The sequence below is a fragment of the Mobula hypostoma genome, chromosome 9 (assembly GCF_963921235.1).
Source record: "Mobula hypostoma chromosome 9, sMobHyp1.1, whole genome shotgun sequence".
Classification (NCBI taxonomy): domain Eukaryota; kingdom Metazoa; phylum Chordata; class Chondrichthyes; order Myliobatiformes; family Myliobatidae; genus Mobula; species Mobula hypostoma.
The window spans coordinates 41,660,116-41,673,777 of NC_086105.1; positions in this window are offsets into that span (position 1 = coordinate 41,660,116).

The window sequence follows — 13,662 nt, forward strand, 5'->3', positions numbered from 1 at the left end:
GTTTATGCATAGCAATCTTCCACAATTTGTTCACAATATAAATTGGACAGCTATATGGACAGGAAAGGAATGGAGGGTTATGGGCTGAGTGCAGGTCGGTGGGACTAGGTGAGAGTAAGAGTTCGGCACCGACTAGAAGGGCCAAGATGGCCTGTTTCCGTGCTGTAATTGTTATATGATTATATATCTGTTTTAAAAATCTTGATGGACTTCCGGGGTCGAGTATGGAGTGAGTTGGTGCGTGTGAGTGTGGCTCCCGATTTTTATTGAAAATCTACCTGTTTATCTTTGCCGTATGCTCGAGATAACTGGATACTTACCATTGTGAACAACGCGGGACATAGCTGGACATTGAAATGGCAAGTAGAATGTACCTTTGAAGTAAAACTGGGGAAAAAGATAGCGAAGCCTCGAGCAAGAAGGCGGATGTTACAGTAATGGCGCCGTTGCACGCTGCTGGAGCTGGTCCCGGACCTGCCCTACCCGATGACTTGGAGAGGCTTCGTTTAGTGCTTATTACTGACATGACGCAAGCGGTGCATTCTGCCCTAAAAAGAGAACTTGAAGATGCTTTATCACCAGTGACTGCTACCATGGAACAAATTATGTCTGCTTACGAGACACACGACGAACGCATTCGTGGGGTTGAAGACGGCCTGAAAGATTACAGTGACCGACTGGTGAGCGCCGAAGCCGCCATTGCAGCGTTGCAGATCGAAAACGCAGTTCTGAAGGGAAAGCTTGATGACCTCGAAAATCGGTCGCGGAGATCCAATTTGAGAGTGGTCGGCATTCCTGAAAATTTGTAAGGTTCGGACCCTGTTAAATTTATGACCGAGTTTTTTGACGAAGCGCTGGGGGCAGATTTTTTCCCAAGTCCTCTCGTACTTTCGCGTGCTCACCGAGTCGGAAGTAAACCATCCGGTGTCTCTGGAGCCAAGCAAACGAGACCAAGGACGTTCCTGGTTTGCTTTCACTCCTTTCAAGATAAGCAACGCATCATCAACAGACGGAAGCAGGAGCTGTATTTCCGCGGACACCGCGTGTTTTTTTATGAAGATTTTAGTGCGGAGCTGGGTAAAAAAACGAGCAGCTTTCAAGGAGGTGAAATCCCTGCTTTACGGGAAAGGGGTCAGGTTCGGCCTCTTGTATCCCGCCCAGCTCCGGATCATGCATGAAGGTAAAAAGCATTATTTCGATACACCAGAGGCGGCCAAAGAGATTTACCATTCGTGCTGGGGAGAAGAAGAACGAGAAGAGCAATGACTTTTTTTTAGGTTATTCGTGCAGCATTGAAGGGGCCTCATGCCGAGGCAAACTGTCAATTTTCACAATCCACTTCTTTGTTCATTTTTTCCAGTTTAATTTGTGGAACGCGATCGGGTCGAACTGCTATGCTGCCGAAAATGATTAACAAAAACTTTCAACCAGCAAAATGTAAATATTTGGGATTTATATCTCGGGTGATTAAGTTGCCCAGTGTGTTTTTTTTTGTTTTTAATGCTTAGCTTGACCTGTGTCATCTTTACCCTATATGTTATATTAAAGGTAGTATAAGTGATAGGATAAATTTTAAGGAGGGGAGCCACCCTAGATTAGATTGAAAGTTGGGTTGTATGGGGAACGCCTTGGAAGTTTTTTGTTGGGTACTGCCTGCGATCATCCTCAATTGGGGAGGTAGATCTAGGCTTCGGGGGTTAATTGGGTTTTTTTGTTTGTGTAAAGGGGTGGGGGAGTGTTTTGGGGGATTACCATGGCAGTTTATTCTTTCGTGTGTTACGGATTGATCAGACTTTCTTTTCATTGTGCGTTATTGTGTGCAATTTATACCCTTGCACTGTTTTGGATTGTAGGCCCTGTGTGTCTTTTGATATGGTTAACGTGAGTGCTGCTGATGGAGGCCACCCTGTGAGGTTTATTTCTTGGAATGTAAAGGGGCTCAATGGTCCGGTTAAAAGAGCTAAAGTTTTCTCTCATCTGAAACAATTAAAAGCAGATATACTATTTCTACAAGAGACACATTTAAGAGTGGAGGACCATGATAGACTTCATAAAGCATGGATTAGTCAGGTTTTTCAGTCCAGGTTTAATTGTAGGTCCGGGTAGGGGGTGGCAATATTAATCACCAAAAGGATGCAGTTCACACCATCTGATGTAATCAGTGACCCTAATGGTCGCTTTATTATAGTCTCTGGCTCTCTCTTTCAGATACCTGTTATTTTGGTAAATGTTTATGCTCCTAATTGGGACGATGTCCAATTTGCAAATAGGGTTTTGTCATTAATACCTAACCTGAATACACATAAGCTAATCTTTTCCGGAGATTTGAACTGTGCTATTGACCCACTGCTTGATAGGTCTTGCCCTAGGGGAACATTTTCTGGTATGGCAAAGGCCTTCTCGATGTTTATGCAACAAAATGGTTATATGGATCCTTGGAGATTTTTGAATCCATCAGTTAGGCAATTCTCTTTCTTCTCTCATGTTCACCACTCCTATTCCAGGCTAGACTATTTCTTTATAGATAATTCCTTGATACCTATGATTAGACAAATTGAATACACTGCTATAGTTATATCTGATCACTCGCCCGTGAAACTGGACCTATGTTTTCCTTTAAACGTTAGAGAACGGCCTCTGTGGAGACTTAACCCCCTTTTGCTTTCAAATGAGAAATTTTGTAGTTATATATCGGCTAACATTGACACATTCTTCGAGACTAACAAAACTGAGTCGGTATCGTACTCTTTACTTTGGGAAACTTTAAAAGCTTACTTGAGGGGTCAAATAATATCTTATACTTCACATGCCAATAAAGAGCGTAGGAAGGAAATGCAAGTGTTATTGAAATCTATTTGGGACCTGGATAGAAAATACTCTGAGGCACCCGCTGCGGAATTATATAAAAGCCGGGTTGATTTGCAAGCGAAGTTTAATCTTCTATCTACAAACCTATCAGAACAATTAATTCTTAAGACACGTGGCCTCTATTATGAATATGGTGACAAGGCGAGCCGGCTTATGGCTCATCAGTTGAAATGTCAAGCTGCATCATGACTTATTCCTCAGGTAAGAGACATGCACCAGAACTTGACAAGCAATCCAAAAGAGATTAATAACATCTTTGCAACTTTTTATTCCTCTCTGTATGCCTCAGAGTTCCCCTCAGATAAAACAAATATGGAACGTTTTTTAGATAATTTGGAAATACCAACTCTTGAACCAGAGGAAGTGGAGAACCTAGGTCGGGCTCTTGGGCAGGAAGAGATTAATAATGCCATTATGGCTATGCAGAGTGGTAAGTCCCCAGGTCCTGATGGTTATCCAATAGAATTTTATAAGAAATTTAAGGATAAGCTCACACCGGTCCTTCTAGAAGTGTTTCAGGAATCTTTGGAGAATGGCTCCTTACCTCCTTCTCCTTCACAGGCAGCTATTTCACTACTTCTTAAAAAGGACAAGGACCCGATTCAATGTGGATCATATCGCCCCATCTCACTTTTGAATGTAGATGTGAAAATTTTGGCTAAAGTGCTTGCATGTCGTTTAGAACATCCCCTTCCCAAGATAATTTCAGATGATCAAACAGGTTTTATTAAAAATCGCTATTTTTTTAATATCCGTCGACTGGCTGATGTGGTTTATTCACTGAGTGATTCTCCAAGTCCAGAGGTTGTTATCGCCTTGGACGCGGAGAAGGCATTTGGTAGAGTGGAATGGGTATACTTATTTAGTGTTTTGGAGAAATTTGGATTTGGCAGAATATTTATAGCTTGGGTTAAGCTATTATACCACTCGCCTTTAGCATGTATACAGACAAATTATTTTCGATCTGACTATTTCCCATTAACACGTGGCACTCGCCAAGGCTGCCCACTGTCCCCTCTTCTTTTTGCAATTGCAATTGAGCCTCTTTCTATTGCAATTAAGTCAACTACATTATTTCAAGGTGTTAGAAGAGGGCACATGGAACACCGTGTTTCCCTATATGCTGATGACCTCTTACTTTATGTTAGCGACCCTATAGGTAGTAGTCCTGCTATTGTGTCATTATTAGGTCAATTTGGAGCCTTCTCTGGCTATAAACTGAACTTTCAAAAAAGCAAATGCTTTCCCATTAATAACTTGGCCCTACAGATCCGACAGGAATCCTTGCCCTTTCCTTTATCTCAAGATGGTTTTGTATACCTAGGAATACATATTACTTGCTCTTTTACATCTCTGTTTGAAGCTAACTACAGGCCTCAGGTTAGCCAAATGAAGGCTGATTTCGAGAGATGGCGCAGTTTACCCCTTACTATAGCTGGGAGAATTCAGTCAGTGAAAATGACTATACTTCCTAGATTTCTCTATTTGTTTCAGTGTTTGCCAGTTTTCTTATCTAAGTTATTTTTTAAATCAGTTGATCAAGCTATAACCTCCTTTATTTGGGAAAATAAGGTCCCAAGGGTTAATAAGCGCATTCTTCAAAGAGGTCGTGACATGGGTGGAATGGGTCTTCCCAGCTTTATTCATTATTACTGGGTATCGAACATTCCAAAAGTATTATTTTGGCTTCACCGGCCAGATATAATCTGGTGCCTGCTTGAGTCACGGTCTTGCCACTCGTCGTCTCTCCCAGCTTTGGTGTATTCTTCCTTACCATTGAAATCCTCTCAATTCACATCTAACCCGGTCGTGCTCTCTACCCTCAAAATTTTTAATCAATTTCGCTGCCACTATAAGTTCATATCAGCTTCAGTTTTGGGCCCCATTCATAAAAACCATTTATTTCCTCCCTCCACATTCGATTCAGCTTTTAGACAATGGGGTTTGAACGGTCTTATGCGCATTAAGGATTTGTATACTAATAACATATTTGATAGTTTTGATAACCTGCGCGGTAAGTATGGCCTTCCGCATAATCATTTTTTTAAATACCTGCAGATTCGCCACTTTGTCAAGGAAAAATTTCCCTCTTTTCCTGTTCTACCACCTGCTATGTTATGGGGAAAAATTCACTCTTAGCTTTAACAATAAGGGGCTGATTTCTGAACTATACTCTCAGCTGATGTCTTTGGGAGTTCAAGATCTAAACAAAACTAAGAGTACGTGGGAGGACGACCTCGGTATGGACCTTGCGGAAGAATATTGGGCAAAAGTATTGAATAGGGTTCAGTTCTCATCATCATGTGCTAGACTGGGGCTCATACAATTCAAAGTTTTACACAGGGTACATTTAAGTAAAGCCAGACTGGCAGACATATACCCTGGGACAGACGCTGGCTGTGACAGGTGTTCCTTCTCTCCGGCTGGTTTAATACATGCATTTTGGTCATGCCCTCGGCTTGATGACTATTGGGCACTGGTTTTTAAAATTATCAGTGAGGTTTTGGGGGTGACACTAAGACCTTGCCCGCTTATAGCTGTATTTGGTGTGGCAGATGATGATTTGGGTTTAAATGCAAGCCAGTCGGATATCATTGCATTTACATCGCTATTGGCCCGTAGGAGAATTTTGCTGGTTTGGAAATCTGCCACTCCCCCAACTGCTGCTGCTTGGTTAGAAGATGTAATGTTTTTTCTGAAATTAGAAAAGATTAAATTCACTTTGAGGGGGTCTGTGAAAAAGTTCTATTCGAAATGGGGACCTTTCTTATCATATTTTGGGAGTCTTAAGGAATTACCTACTAGTTGAGGGCATTTGATTGTACTTAGGAAGTTGCCTCCCATTTAACACACTTATAATTTACCTCACAGGGTGGTTGATGAATTGTAAATATGAGTGTATTTTGGATCATCTGACATGTTGCAGATGTGTATGAGCTGTCGTATTGAAGTAGTGTGGGGGTACGGTTGTGAAATGTCCGTACTTGTATTTGTGAATTGTTGTGTTGTAGATATATTAGCTGCCATGATATGTTCGGGGAGGGCGGGTGGGGGGGAGGTTTGTTTTGGGGGTACGATACTAAAGCAAAATGGAGGAAAATGTAATCCATTATACTGTATTGTGTCATTCCTTCAATAAAAATAAATAAATAAATATTTTTTAAAAAAAATCTTGTGTCAGAGATGCATGTCAACCAGAACACATGGGATAACCCTCCTCCTTCCTTTCAATGTACTGCCACAGGATGCTGTATATCCTCTGAAAGGGAAGACAAATTCCCACCTCATTCTGGCTTCTTTCCCTTTTCTTTCTAGACCTGTTGAAGGGTCTTGGCCTGAAATGTTGGCTCTTTATTCCTTTCCATGGATACTGCCTGACCTGCTGAGTTCCTCCAGCATTTTATGTGTGTTACAAGTTTTCAGGCTGGGGTCTCATCTGGAAGATGGTAGCTCTGACATTGCAGCATAGGAAGAGTTCCAGACTAGATGGTAATACCCAATGTGGAGACTGGCAGCTGGATTATGTCACGTTATGCGTGAGAGACTCCAGGATGGCTACATCATCAGCACCACGACAGCTACTGATGACTGTTGGACCAGCCACTTCCCACTGTTCTCTATAAAGATCAGTGTCAATTGTCACATTTACATTGAAATGTTAAACATACAATGAAGTGCATAGCGTTAACCACCTCAAATCGGCAAGGATTATCAGTCATGATTGAATGGCGGAGCAGACTCGATGGGCCAGACAGCCTAATTCTGCTCTTATGTCTTATGGTTTTTTGGATTGTGCTCGGGGTAGCCGCAACTGTCGCTACCCTTTTGGTGCCAACATAGCGTGCCCACAGCTTACTAACCCTAACTTAACTATATGTTTTTCGACTGTGGGAGGAAACTGGAACACCGAGAGCAACAAATGGGGAGGTTGTGTAAACTCCTTCTGGACAGTGTTGGGAACCGAATCCAGTCGGTGACTTCTGCTGCTGTAAAGTGGTGGCGCTGATCACTATGCCACCATGACAGATCTTCATCGTTCCGGTCCCAATGCAATGGTAAAACTGACATACAGCCATAGTTGAATCCACACTCAAAGTTTCAGGATGTAACAAAGAAAACCTTTCTCAGCCACTCCCGCACAGCTAGTGAGATGACTCCCAGCCAGCAGGAGTCACAGAGTCACATGGTGCCTGGATTATCCTGAGCTCCACATTATTAGCACCTGTAGAGAATCTCTTGACTTCTCCAAAGACACCAGCTGGACTTGTTTAATGACAATAACCAGGAGATCCAGGAATAATTAACGACGAAAGACAGTGTTCATCGATTGGAAGCTCATTTGTACCTGAAGAGAACAGAAGCAGTTTTACAGGCACATCGAGCTAATCATGAACTAGAGTCTATAAGCAAAGTAGTGAGTGGAGAGACCATAGGTGACCCAGCAACTTATTTTATCTGCAGTACTTCTCATCAGGATGATCTATGGCCCAAATGTTAAGTGATTCATGCCACTGAGAGCCAAGAATGGAGGACAGCTTATCAAAAATAAAGTTTGTTGGAAGGAACATTTTAAAAAACACCTCAACTGTAACTCTATCCTTGAAGTGAGTGTCCTTAATTTCACTATCCTACCAGTAACCCCATATGTCAACAGAGAAGCAACAAAGCCTCGAGTGAATGATATTTTCATTGAAGCTCTAAAATTTGGTATCAAACTTTTGACCTTGTCTCCTACATGTGGGAAGATGTGAACAAAAGTGTAGGGAGGAACTTTAGAAACACCAAAATTGTAAACATTTTCAAGAAAATATACAAATCCTGTTCAGGAAACTATGAAGTGGTCTCATTACTCTAGGCCACAGCCAAAGTTATCACCAGTTGCCTCCTCTTTGTGGTTGAAGCCTTGGTCCTGTCCATTAGGAGGCACAATGTATGTGATCTTCACCGTACATGATTTTCTTGATCTCAAAATAGTCTTCAATGATTTAAGGAGATAATGGAGAATACTCCTGAATCTTGGATGACAGAACTTCAGCTGCATGCTCACCTGTTGGATGGAGAAAGGCAAAGCTAAGATTTTATTCAATTTCAGTGTAGACCGGTATCAAGACTGATGTTATTTCTCTTTAACACTTACCACAATCTTTCTCACTACAATATGTTTTCTTTAAATTTTATGGATCCTATATTGTCCTCATCTGGCACTTCAGACTGATGAGAACAGAAGTTATCCTTGTCCCAGAAGGACTGCCTAGGAAGAAGGAACATTTCCTCAATTCTGGACTAGAATATCAGCTCATAGTTTTTTTACGAATAAGATTTTGGAGTGGAATGGGAATCCACAACATCTCTGGTATCTTTGTTTATGCAGTTAATTCAACATGAACATTGTATGGACCAATCAAAAGCTAAGTATTATTGAAAAGTCAAGCTGTGATTATGCCCCAATTATATTCCATGGAATTATTAGAAAAGATCCCTCTTACCAAAAATAACTTACTTGCTCTCAAAATTACTATACGGTGAATTCTGGTTAATTGGACCTTCAGTTTATCAGGGCAGCTGCTTATTTGGGACAATTCTTAAAGAACAAAAACTAATTGAGAAAATTTTTGGGATTCTATTCATTTGTTTGGAACACTGTGCCACTTAATTTGGGCAGGAGACCGTTGCCAAGCAGGTTCTAACTAGCATCAGTCGCACACATTTGTCTGGCCGTTAAATGGTACACTGTGCTTCAAGTGAATAATTTTTAAATTGCATCATTTACATGTGCTTGTGTTTAAAAAGCAGTGATTTTTGTCACTGATAGCTGGCAAGAAATAAGCAGTAAGACAATTCCGAATTGTTTTGCTCACTGCGATTTCAAGCATTCAGGCTTGGAGATGCCAGAAATGGCTGGGAGCGAAAATGAAGCCACTTCACTACCTCAACAGGTTAGGAATTATGAATAAATTGAAGATAATGACAATCATCTTGAATGTTACAATGAAAATGAAGATTTGGAGGATGCAATCATCGATAGCATTGTATGAAGGCAGTTCATTATCTACACTAGATGTCTGCGCTGATTTTGTTCATTGCGTATACTTGATGAATTCCTTCATTGATAACTAATAGAAACCAATACACAGTTTTATAGTACATTAGTAATGTTGGTAATACACTAATTTGTTCCGTATTTCATTTAAATACATAATTTGTACTCAGACTTTTTTTTTATACCTTTTTAGCTACTTTCATGAAACTTCGGTTAGTTGGGACAGCTGCTTAATTGGGCGAAAACGTACTGGCCTCTGATGTGTCCCAATTAACCGGAATCCACTGTATTTATTTTTTATTTCGATTAACTTAGTTGAAAATAACACCAGGGAGGGTTGCTAATGGTCAAGGTTGTACTGAGTGGCTGATACCGCCTAATTCCTGAAAAGGAAGTCAGAATGCCTGCTGAATCCTGAAAGGGTTTGCAGTTGTTCTTGAAGCTATTGAATTGAAGAACTGCATGGAAGTGTGCAGCATATTGAAAGCTGGGCATTCTTTTTAGAGCATTGTAAAGGACATTCCATACTCAAGAGAGGATATAGAAAATATCCTCTACAATTTGCCAAGGTACACTACAGGTGTTTTTATTTCTTAATGTTTATTCAGTCAATGGCAGAGTCATAAAGAAAGTAATATTAGTGGCACTTTTTCATGACTTTTCACTGGAATTTAATGCCCATCCCTAATTGCTGAACTGAGGTGGTAATTAAGAGTCAATCCTGTTTGTGGGTCTGGAATCAGTTATTGAGCCCATAAGACCATCGAGTCTGCTCCACCATTCAAACACGGGCTGATCCACTTCATCCAGTCATCCCACTCCCCTGCTTTCACCCCATATCCTTTGATGCCCTGGCTAATCAAGAAATCAAGAACCTATCTATCTCTGCCTTAAATGCACCCAGCTACTTGGCCTCCAAAACTGCTCGTGGCAACAAATGCTACAGATTTACCACTCTCTGACTAAAGTAATTTCTCCGCATCTCAGTTTTAAAAGGACGTCCTTCAATCCTGAAGTCTTGTCCTAGGATCCCCTACCATGGGAAATGACTTTGCCATATCTAATCTGTTCAGGCCTTCTAACATTTGGAATGTTTCTATGAGATCCCCCCTCATTCTCCTGAACTCCAGGGAATACAGCCCAAGAGCTGCCAGATGTTTCTCATACGGTAACCCTCTCATTCCTGGAATCATTCTCGTGAATCTTCTCTGAACTCTCTCCAATGTCAGTATATCCTTTCTAAAATAAAGAGCCCAAAACTGCACACAGTACTCCAAGTGTGGTCTCATGAGTGCCTTATAGAGCCTCAACATCACATCCTGGTTCTTATATTCTATTCCTCTAGAAATGAATGCCAATATTGCATTCGCCTTCTTCACAACTGACTCAACCTGGAGATTAACCTTTAAGGTATCTTGCACAAGGACTTCCAAGTCTCTTTGTCTCTCTGCATTTTGAATTCTCTCCCCATCTAAATAATAGTCTGCCCATTTACTTCTTCCACCAAAGTGCATGGCAATACACTTTCCAACATTGTAATTCATTTGCCACTTCTTTGCCCATTCCCATAAACTATCTAAGTCTCTCTGTTTCCTCAACACTACTCGCTCCTCCACCTATCTTTCTGTCTTCAGCAAATTTAGCCACAAATCCCTTAATACCATAGTCCAAATCATTGATATAAATTGTAGAAAATAATGGTCCCAACACCGACCCCTGTGGAACTTCACTGGTAACTGGCAGCCAGCCAGAATAGGACCCCTTTATTTCCATTCTCTGTTTTCTGCTGACCAGCCAATGCTCCCCCCACTCTAGTGTAATTCCATGGCTCTTATCTTGCTAAGCAGCCTCATGTGCGGCACCTTATCAAAGGCTTTCTGAAAATCCAAGTGCACCATGTCTACTGCATCTCTTTTGTCTACCCTGCTTGTAATTTCCTCAAAGAATTGCAGTAGGTTTGTCAGGCAGGAAATTCCTTTCAAGAAACCATGCTGGCTTTGGCCTATCTTGTCATGTGCCTCCAGGTACGCCGTAATCTCATCCCTAACAATCAATTCCAACAACTTCCCAACCACTGATGTCAGGCTAACAGGTCTATAGTTTCCTTTCTGCTGCCTCCCACCCTTCTTAAATAGTGGAGTGACATTTGCAATTTTCCAGTCATCCGGTACAATGCCAGAATCCATCGATTCTTGAAAGATCATCATTAATGCCTCTGCAATCTCTCCAGCTACTTCCTTCAGAACCTGAGGGTGCATTTCATCAGGTCCAGGAGATTTATCCACCCTCAAACCATTAAGCTTCTCAGTTGTAATTTTCACTGCTCAAACCTCACTTCCCTGACGCTCTTGAATGTCCGGTACTGCAGACGTCTTCCATTGTGAAGACTGATGCAAAATACGCATTCAGTTCCTCTGCCATCTCTGCATCTCTCATTACAATATCTCCAGCATCATTTTGTATTGGTCCTATACCCTTTTACCCTTTATATACTTAAAAAAGCTTTTAGTATCTTCTTTGATACTAGTTGCCAGCTTACTCTCATAATTCATCTTTTCTTTCTGAATGATCTTCTTAGTTTCCTTCTGCAAGTTTTTAAAAGCTCCCCAATCCTCTATCTTCCCACTGCCACAAGGAATTCTGCAGATGCTGGAAATTCAAGCAACACACATCAAAGTTGCTGGTGAACGCAGCAGGCCAGGCAGCATCTCTAGGAAGGGGTACAGTCGACGTTTCAGGCCGAGACCCTTCGTAAGGACCCTGTCCTGATGATGGGTCTCGGCCTGAAATGTCGACTGTACCTCTTCCTAGAGATGCTGCCTGGCCTGCTGCGTTCACCAGCAACTTTGATCTTCCCTCTAGCTCTGGCTTCCTTGTATGCCCTCTCTTTTGCTTTTACTTTAGCTCTGACTTCACTTGTCAGCCACAGTAGTGTCCTTCTTCCCTTTGAAAATTTCTTCTTATTTGGAATATATCTGTCTTGCACTTCCCTCATTTGTCACAGAAACTCCAGCCATTGCTGCTCTTCTGTCCTTCCTGCAAATGTCGTTTTCCAGTCAACTTTGGCCAGTTCCCCTCTCATGCCATTGTAATTTCCTTTATTCCACTGAAATACCGACACATTAGATTTTATTTTTTCCCTCTCAAATTTCAAAGTGAACTCCATCACTGTACCCTAAGGGTTCCTTAACCTTAAGCTCTCTTATCACCTCCAGCTCATTGCACAACACCCAGTTCAGCACAACCGATCCCCTAGTGGGCTCAACAACAAGCTGTTCTAAAAATCCATCCCTTAGACATTCTACAAATTCTCTCTCTTGAGATTCAGTACTGGCCTGGTTTTCCCAATCCACTTTCATGTTAAACTCCCCAACGATTACCATGACATTGCCTTTCTGACATGCCTTTTCTATCTCCGGCTGTAATTTGTAATCCATATCCCGGCTGCTCTTTGGAGGCCTATATACAATTGCCATTAGGGTCCTTTTACCCTTGTCATTTCTTAACTCAACCCATAGAGACTCTACACCATCTAGTCCTATGTCATCTCTTTCCAATGATTTAATATTATTTCTTATACATAGAGCCACACCACCCCCTCCGCCAACTAACCTATCTTTCCGATACACCATATATCCTTGGACATTCGGCTCCCAATGACAGCCATCCTATAGCGAAGTTTCAGAGATGGCCACAATGTCATACTTGCCAATCTGTAGGTGAATTTCAAGATCATCCATTTTGTTTCTTGTGCTATGTGCATTCAAATACAACACTCTCAGTCCAGTATTTATTGCTTTTCCCCTTCCTCAGCCCCAGTTTCCATCCCCCTGCCAAATTAGTTTAAACCCTCCATAACAGCTCTATTAAATGTGCCCACTAGGATATTGGAACCCTTTGTGTTCAGGTGTAACTCATCCTTTTTGTACAGGTCATACCTCCCCCAGAAAGGGCCCCAATGATCCAGGATTATTAGCTATGTTGGTCGATTTCCTTCTCTGAAGGACACCAAGGAAACAAGTACTGTATGTTTTTGTAATAGTCCATTGTAAACATCACAACCAATAATGAAATAAGTGATCAGATGGTGTACTACCAGTATCGATTCTGGGTTAAATGCTGCCCAGAACATTAAGAAATATCCAGCCTCTTGAATGGTATATGGGAACTTTATTGTCACCTCAGTGAAAATTCAAAATCTGAACCCACGACCAGCTGATTCAAAATACAGGCCAAGGAAGCCCCTCATTGTAGTTGAAATCAAGGTGGCATTAGGTTGTTCACAATAGAATGTTTGAAATTGTTGACTCCAATTCACTCATTAAAACCCTCATCTTGTAGGGCCCACAAATATGGACCCCTTTTTTTTCCAGTCCTGATGAAGGATCTTGGCCCGATATGTTGACTGTTCTGTTTTTTCCATAGATGCTGCCTGATCTGCTGAATTCCTGTGGTATTTTGTGTCTCATCTAAAATAACCTTGATTATCAGTGAGCTAAATTGCAAAATTTGATCAGGCTCTTTCAGATTTCTGTTAAATCTGGTGAACAATGTGAATATTAAATATTGGTGAATCTGGCTTCTATGGGGTCGGACTCAAGTGAAAATGATGTCAGTTTTAGTCACTTAGAGGACACCTGTGATCCTATACACAGTAAGCTATATGGTAGAAAATAAAGACAGAATATTTTTAAAAAATCATTCACTGCTCATTTTTATAGATCTTTATTTTACAAAACAGTACTTCCTTTTTC